General features: G+C 39.0%; 1 long non-coding RNA gene across 1 annotated transcript in view; it reads right to left on the bottom strand.

Annotated features, from left to right (window-relative positions):
- Positions 1-284: 284 nt before the first annotated feature.
- The window catches only part of LOC116670451 (uncharacterized), a 13017-nt gene continuing 4457 nt past the window's right edge, over positions 285-8844 (bottom strand). Inside the window, exons 2-3 of the long non-coding RNA XR_004327027.1 lie at positions 1858-1863; positions 285-385 (exon numbers count right to left, since the gene is read on the bottom strand). This is a non-coding gene — a long non-coding RNA (uncharacterized LOC116670451). The remainder of the gene's footprint in view (positions 386-1857; positions 1864-8844) is intronic.

The raw sequence follows: 8844 nt of genomic DNA on the forward strand, positions 1-8844 counted from the left end.
ATTTCTTTGTCTAAAGCTTTAAATGCTATTGAGAAGGAGAAGGGGGCAAGGTGGATGGTGGGGTGAGGCCTTGACCAACTGCCATGCTTTCCTTGTTTGCAAGCCATGATGTCTCTCTCTCTTTCATGGGCGGGCCAAATTCTCTGGGCGGGCAAAGCAGATAAAGGGGAGGTAACCTTAAGGTTCCCCTTATGATGTCATAAGGGGAAGATTGCAGACGGGTCCATCTGAGCTTTAATCTTCTCAAAGGCAGAGCAGGATACCCAGGGCTCAGTTTGCACCTATCACCATTTCTAGCCACTGGGGGACCATAGGCAGGCTTGGGGAACTCATATTAATGTTAAAAAACCTCAAACGTACATTTCCATACCATGGGTCCTTTAAACTCTATGCATGGCTGTTTTGGAATGTGCCACTGTAAGAAATACATTATATTAAACATAGTAGGCAACACAATTAACTCAAAATGTGGTACTATACAACACCACCTACAACCATAACCTGCCAAATTACCATAAAGCTGAATCAACAATAAGGTTTGTTGGATTGTAAAATAGTGTAGAGGCTTTTAGCAAACTTGTATTACAGTAATTCTTGTTTGACTCTTAACATTGTATTATGTCTTTGTCATTATGTTTCCTTTTATTTTAGTTTTTAGAATTATATAGAATTATAATTCAGAATTTAGATTAAAAAATTTTTTTTTTAGTAATCTACGTTTTTGAATTTAAAGAAAATTCTGTAGTTCTCTTAAATTCCAATTATATATTGGGTCAACACAACAAGCACCATTAGTAGGTCCAAATACTTACAGTATATGCACTGATTTCTGAAAGTGAATTTCACTTCATCATCTTTACATACAATCCACATACAAACAATGAGGAAATCAGAAAACATCAAATTATCTCCAGATCCAAAGTACAAGCGGACGGAATGGGTTTCCTCAGGAGGGTGGCTGGCATCTCCCTTAGAGAAAGGGTGAGAAGCTCAGAGTAGAGCCGCTGCTCGTTCGCATCGAAAGGATCCCGTTGAGGTGGTTTGGCCATCTGGTAAGGATGCCTCCTGGGCGCCTCCCTAGGGACGTGTTCCAAGCACGTCCAGCTGGGAGGAGGCTCAACCCCAGCCAATCATCGGCATTTATGCGTTTGTCTCGTGCACTGCCCGCTAACCAAGGAAGAACAGTAAATAAAGTCCTTGGTTCTCGACTCAGAGATCTAGTTGGTCTGATGACAAAAAAAAACTTCAATTTGCACCACATACAATGTACCATATACAACGGTAACAGCGTTATTAAGAAGGGAAGAGTAATCAATCACTTGTACTACTCGTTACTGAAAAAAGTAACGTTGTTGCAACGCTGTTATTTATAATGCCATTATTCCCATCACTGCTGTTGGTAGATCAAGTAGTAACACACTTGCTAGTAGGGAACATGTGTCAAAAATTGATACTCAACAAATTGAGTATCACTGCTGCCTGTTGAGAGGTTGACAAGTCCACCGACACTGTTATCCCCTGACCTTCTGTCTGCCAACACGTCTAATGAGTTTGTATTGTTCTTCAGTGATGAGATAAAAAGTATTAGACATGCTTTCAATAAATCTCTGTCAAACAATGGAATGAGTCAGTTCCAACCACAGCACAGAGATAATTAGATCAGGGTGACTCATTTCCATGTTGTTGACTGGGAAACTCTCAAGGAAAAGCTGCAGCGCTTTAAACTGGCCACCTGCTGTTTTGACACCCTGCCAACTTACTTGAAAAAAAAGAAGAAAATGAATTATCAATTGATGTTCTGCAAGAGTTGCAATTGCTCAAAAACCTAAATCAGTGAAAATTGTTGTAATGAACGACATAAGTCTACCTCCAGTGTTCAAAAAACTATGTTTCATACATCTTACTTTACTGTTAGGTTATTCAACCAATGGCTAATTTAATCAAGTGACAAATATTGACATGTTACTTTAAAAAACAGTGCTAGATTACATTACAACAGCTGGCAACCATTTCATTTTTTAGTTTGGGTAACTACGTGATATAACTCAGGTGTTTCAGTCAAATTGAATTGTAGGTTTAATCTTGCAGTTTTCAAGGTATACCATTGAGGGCGCTAGGTGCCTGTAGAAAAGGCCCATATCCAGCCAGGGGTCAAAGGGAAAAACTAAACGAGGAAAAAAAGAGGAAGGAAAAGATGTTAAATTACTTTTTCAGACACTTTGTAAGGCAAACCACCTCACCTTTTCACTGTCACGGCTTTTAGGGAAAACAGCAGGCAAGGTATATCATAATATTATTACGTTTCTAAGAGAAATTAATTTAGTAAAGAGAATTTAGTTTCCTTTGACTGTTTTTTTTTTTTTTTTTTAACCTCTCGTTCACACTCAAGTCCAGTTGGTGGCAGTAATGCACCTTTAAGTCAGTTTGCCAACGGCTAATAAACCACGAAGAAGAAGAAGAAGAAGAAGAAGAAGAAGAAGAAGCAGTTTAATTATTTAAAGGTTGATGTTAAAGTTAATTAGGACAGAGGAACTATGTTTCAGTATTTATGGTTCACAAGAAGATTTCGGACAACTAGGATTTGATCTGTTCAGATAAATATTTTCCGGTGAGTGTATTTTCTTTTTCTGTGCTAGGAAATCTACCTTGTGTTCATCTACATGACTGTAAATAGAAGAAAAAAAACAATTGGAGAAACATGTGTTGTGGTGGTTTGTCCTCAGATTGAAAAAAAACAACAACTAAAAAGTCAAAGAGCCACTGAGACACCTAAGGAGTGAATCTTACACTGAGGTAAAAACGTTCAGTGTCCAGGCAAAAGATGGCAATTTGTGAGGTTTATTCATCCACGTCTCCGCAAACAAACATTTCAAACAAAGGAACAAAGGCGTCTCTGGGCTCTGGTAAAAAACCATCAGCCCTCCCCAGTGTTTACCTCCCACATACCTGATCACCCATATTTGTAGACTACACCTGGGGGCTGTCTCACAAAAGCAGAATTTATAAATTTAAAATTTATAAAACAAAGCAGCCCAGTCTCATGGCAGTTCGTGAATTTGTCACGTTATTTAATCTATTGATTTGTGTACAGGTCATGTGAATGTTGTTTTGATTACGAATTTTGAAGTAATGTATTTCAATGGGAAGCTTGTTTTGTGATCACAGAACGATTTATGATAGCAAGTATTATTCAAAAGCCAAAAACAACACAGGACTTTCACCCCGGAGACCAGGGATCGAGAACCGCGTGTTGCAGTTCCTTTTTGCGTTATTCTCTTCCTAACCTCATCCGTCCCGTTGTTGTCTGCAGTTCCTTGTTGTGGCTGATGGTGTTTAATTTCCCCGTTGTTGCATGCCATGTTGACCGCAGATTGGGTCCCGGCGCAAGATATTGTCACTGTCCAGCGTGTGGCGTTTAATTTCCCCGTTGTTGCGTCCCCAGAGTAGCCCAGCGTCTTGGCAGTTTGTGAAATGGTCACGTATGGTTCGAAAATCGTGACCTGTACATGAAATAAACAACATAACGTGACCTGTACTCAAATAAATAAATCAAAATAACATGACCATTTCACAAACTGGCGTGAGACCGGGTTGGATGAAGCGAGGCTTGACCTAGTCTAATCTGGGCAGCCTGGCTTGGCGCGTTTCACAATAGCCAATCCAGGCGGAGGGGAAGCAACTAGGTCGAGCTAGGTTGAAGTACTTCGGATAGATGTACATTCACGGCTTTCCTTAACAGACCGCAAGTCAATAACCGATTTACTGATGCTAAAATGGAAAATATGCATAGTTCATAGTACTAGTGAGCAGCAGCTTCTTGTGGAAGTATAATAACGGGAAACACATCATTTGTAAAAAAAAAAAAGAAAAGAAACTCAGCTGCTGTAATCAAACAGCGAGAGAAAGCATGGTAGACAATCACAGACCAACGGAAATTGTAAGCAGCCTAAAAATATACATTAACTGACCACTGCTCTTCCTCACCTTCTATCATTATGCGAGGAGTATGGGAGTCAGGCACTATTTCATTTAAATGATTCTGCTTGCAAGTCAATCATCTCTGCTAACATCCCCATTGTTAAGCAGTTTAAATATTTAGGCTAAACGATTTTCCCTTGCTTGAACCAGATTGTTAAGCTATTGTTAAACTATTTGGATGCTTTTAACAACGTTTTGAAAGATATGGAAAGATGGACGGGTCTCCCCATGTTTATTCAAGTCCGTCTCTCTGTGATTAAAATGAATGTTTTACCCAGGATTACTTTTGTGAGCTCTATGCTACCTATTTACCCTACTTCTGGTTATTGGAATAATTTACAATTTTATACGTGACTGAGGATGTCTACTCTACAGAGGAGGAAAGAGAATGGTGGCTTCTCAGTTCCCAACTTTAAACAATATTTTTGGTCCTTTTTGTTAAGGCCCATCCTCACCTGGTTTAACCCAGATAAGTCTGTTGTTGGCATACCTTAGCAAATGCTATGACAGAGCCTTGGTCACTCCATCACGTTCTTTTTGGCAATATCTCTGACAAACAGTGGCAGCTACGCATTATCTCTCATCTATTTAAAACTTGGAGATTAGCTGAAACATATTGCCATGTAGCTTGTAATTGGCTCACATTTTCTCCATTATTCAGTAACGCAGCTCTCCTGATTGGTGGGAGGCCTATAACAGCACCACAGTAGGAACAGAGGGGGGTTCATTGTCTAAAAGACATTTTTAGTGAGGTTGGCTTGTTACCTTTTTCTGACTTACAAAATGCATTCAGTCTACCACGTTTCTCTTTTTTATTTTACCTTCAATTAAGATCAGCACTCAAGGCATGTGGTGTAACCTGGCAGAGGTCTTTGCCCATCCATCCTATCCGTAAGTTATTTACTATCCAGTCAAAAACCTGTGGTGTGGTATCCAGGCATTATCAGCTCTTAGTGATATCTGGCCACTCTGGCCTTCCTTCCTGCCAGAGTATCGATCTTGACTGGCATGATGTATGGTCTAACATTTCAGAAGTATCACGCAATCTAGACTATCTGCAAATTCACTACAATGTCATTCATAGGACATATCTCACCCCTGTGAAAATGCATCACATGAAAATAATTAAAAGTTTCTGCCCAATAAAACCGAAAAATGATCTTGGATTGCTCTCCTGTTGGCTAGTTCTGGAACAATATCGCATCCAAAATATTTGCCCTGATTAATGATACTGTACCTGTAACTGTCATTGTTTTGCTTCTGAAGGATCTGTTAGCCCTTCAGCTCTCTAAAACTTACAGCAGCCAAGACTTGTTTATTCGTACATGGACCCTTTCCTTTTTGGATGTCATATAAATGGAGCTCACCACGGTTCGCATAAATCGAGCGCCAGGAAAGACTTTGGACACTTGGCTCAGCATTGCCTTCTGGCTTCTAACTGTGCATGTGTTTGGTCTCTTTTGTCTTATGCCGGTCTCCCTGTCAATGCCTCTTGTTTGTTTGTGTGTTTCTCTGTCTGTTTCTGTGTGTCTTGTTTGTGAACTACATACATCGTTCTTGCTGTTGTGTTTTTGTTAGGTCTCCCTCTTTTCCGTATTTCCTCTCTTTGTTTTGGTGTGGAAACATTTGATCACAAAGGATTGTGGAAAAGGAGCACTGTGCCTTCTTTGGTATGTGTAGTGTACTTGTCTGTGCATTGTCATCGCATCTAAAAATTTGATCGCAAAAATAAATATTTGAACTATTCGATGTGCAGGTTGTTTTTTATACGGCCGATGTTCTGAGAAAAGACGACAGTGAGAGAGGACTGCTCTGACAGATCACGACTGAGGATTTTTTCAACTGGGAGGAGGCTCAATAAGGACCACTGCTGCTGCGTGTGGATGACTCGTGGAGCTGCTTCACTGATTTGGATGCACCGGATTCTTCACTTAGATTACAGTTAACTACAGATAAGTTTAAGATTAAAAAACAAACATATTAGGGGCCCCTAATGGAAACAACATAGTTGCCTAAAAACTGAACTAAAAAGGAAGATATACAACTTGATCCTGAAGAAGGAGTGAACAAGGACTACTTAGTTCAGTGTGTCCTAACAGAAACCGAAGGGTGGACAATTTACTATATCTTAATTTTTAACCTATTTTTTATTTTGCATTTTAATAAGAGCTCTGTGCAAATATAGATACAATATAGTTGGGTGTTTAATTTACAGGGACTGTACATTTTCCTTCTATAAATCTAAGTGAAAAGGATTTTGTTTTATCCCCTTTTGGAATAAATTTATTCCTGCCATTTTCACAAAGTAGTAGTTGTGTCCTCTGTACAGGGCCTAGACTTCAGATACTAGTGTATAACTTTTTTAAAAAAAAATTTCATTATAATAAGTGGTTACAGTTCCATTCTCACTCCCAACATGTCACATACAGATGCTAAGTCTGAACCCCTTGGCGTTCCTTTTTAACGTACAGAGTACCCCTGTGGCATCATTTCAATGTGCAGGATGGACTTTAACACGTGGATAATGTTGGTAATTCACACAGATCTACCTTGTTAGGTTTAGGAAATGAAAGATTAAGGTTTGGATTAAAAGAAATACGTTTGTTACAAACGCAAGATAAACATGTCAGCTTTAACTTTTGGTTTTTCATGGGGCACATGAGAACTTTGTCGCTCTTGATACCAAGTCACCTGTCATCATGCAACGCGTTGTATAGTTGTTTTAGGTAGTTTTCTACCTTTGAGTACATGGTAAACGTAACCCAGTATTGTGTTAATGCTGTAAGTTTTAGTGTGTAGGTACAATATTCGATTCACAAATTTAACCTTTCAAATTAAATACGCTGCATAGAAACGTGTTTAGCGTTTTACATTAACAGGCAAAGTGGAGAATGTACTGAAGTGTAAAGAGGCCTCGCCTTCCAGAACGTTTACGTTTCAGTGAATGTAGAAAGATGTGGAAGCAGTGGTACTGTATAAACAGTGTGTTTTCCATTTTCTCTTAGGAGTACAAGAAGCCTTTTGTCCAGAGTACAGGCACACACATCCAGACGCACACAATGATGGACAAAAAAAGACTAAGTATAGCTCTTTCCACCCCGAGGAGGCCATTGTCTTTTACGGAATATCAATCCATACACAGCAGAGCACAAGGAGGATGTGTGGGCATGTGTGAGAGACAGTGTGTGGAAATAGACAGAAGTAGTGAGATACTGATAAACCAGATCAATCAGGTGGAATTGGTCAGTACCTCTGTTGTAAAGCATTAGTCCTCCTCCTCCCTTCTCTCATCTTGTCCATTTTATTTCTAATCCTTATCTCCTTTTCTCCCGTCACCTCTCGTCTTTCTGTTCTCGTCTTCCCCATCACCACTCCTCTCTCTCTCTCCTTTTGCACTTCCACTTTTATTCTTTTCCTTTTCTGGTCTGGTCTTTTAGTGAAGTATTTATGTCTGCAGCGGTGGATGGTTCACTGTGCTCATCTGTCACTGTTGGCTGTCACTTCTTTCTTTTTATCTGTCACTTTCGCACAGTGTGTCTCTACTCCGTCTATAACTTTCTGCTCTCCCTTTCTCTTTATTGCATTTTCATACTAAAATCTTCACACTTTTCAACCCGTCCGTCCATAAATGTCTTTTTATTGCTCACTGTGACCCTTACATCCGTTCTCAAATTCTTTTATGTTTTAAACTTTTCTTTCTGTAACTTCCAAGTCTTTTTTTCTCTGTTTTTACCAACAAAAATGTAACTTTGAACATAGTATACAAAAATTGCCACGTAAGTGCTCATCGTCCCTCTTCCATTTCCGGCTGGATAAGATGCATTTTTTATAGCAACAAATTAAATACAAATGTCTCAAAATTTGACATTTTAATTAGAAAACACATTCCAAACAAACAGGCTCCCAGCATCTTAGATAAATACCTGCCAAAGACTGATAGTTAAAATGATTCTATTAAAATAAATTCCATTGAACTAAATGAGTTTGATTAAATAAAGTCAAAAGTCTTTTACTATATTAAACTTTGTCACATTTCTATAAAACCACACTAAAAAATATTAGGCGGTCCAACATGCTTGGAGTTAAAGTCATTTGTTTTCCCAGTATAATATCTGGAATTCTGTCAGGAAAGGCAATTCTTATTTTAATATGCATGCCACATAACTATAATCCAATCCGCAGCTTAAATAAATTATCTTTTACATTATGGGTCAATTTTGTGTGAATTCAGCAACTATGACGCAGAGGGTCATCTGTATTGAAGTATTTGGAGCTGTCCACCATGCCCAACTGACAGGGGAAAAAAACGTGATTGCTCAAAACCACAGTTGAAATCATTCATGAAAGCAATTCTACATTTGTTCCCCGACCTACTCATTAAAATGTTTTTGCATGGAATAAAAACACTATCAAGCTACTTCCACCTTTGCATTGCATTATTCACAAGTCCACAAGATTGCTTCTCAGGAAAACATAATGGGTTGAAATGCTTTTTTTCTGTTTAAGAGAGTTTCTGCATGCCACAGATGCATTTGCAGTCAAGTTTAACTATAAGGAAATGATCTTCAGATGCTGCTGCATGTTAATGCCAGATGGAAAGGGGGGGCATTGACTCTATTTTGAACAAGCACCTGAGATAAAGTCACTTTGATGTGTGAACAGCAGGCCTCTCGCTTGTTCAAGTGGCACCACCTAGCAGCTGTTCTGCCTTGTTTATTTCAAGCACCACTTCTCAAAATTTCTAACCAGTCGACATGATAATTTATCTCATCAGACAGAGTAACACTTGATATTATTGCTTCTGTCACAATGCCCAAAGGAAAAAAGTATGCCTCTTTTCCCTTTTCCCTGGGTAATCCCTTTGAA

The sequence above is a fragment of the Etheostoma spectabile genome, chromosome 20 (genome assembly GCF_008692095.1).
Source record: "Etheostoma spectabile isolate EspeVRDwgs_2016 chromosome 20, UIUC_Espe_1.0, whole genome shotgun sequence".
In the NCBI taxonomy this organism is placed as follows: Eukaryota; Metazoa; Chordata; class Actinopteri; order Perciformes; family Percidae; genus Etheostoma; species Etheostoma spectabile.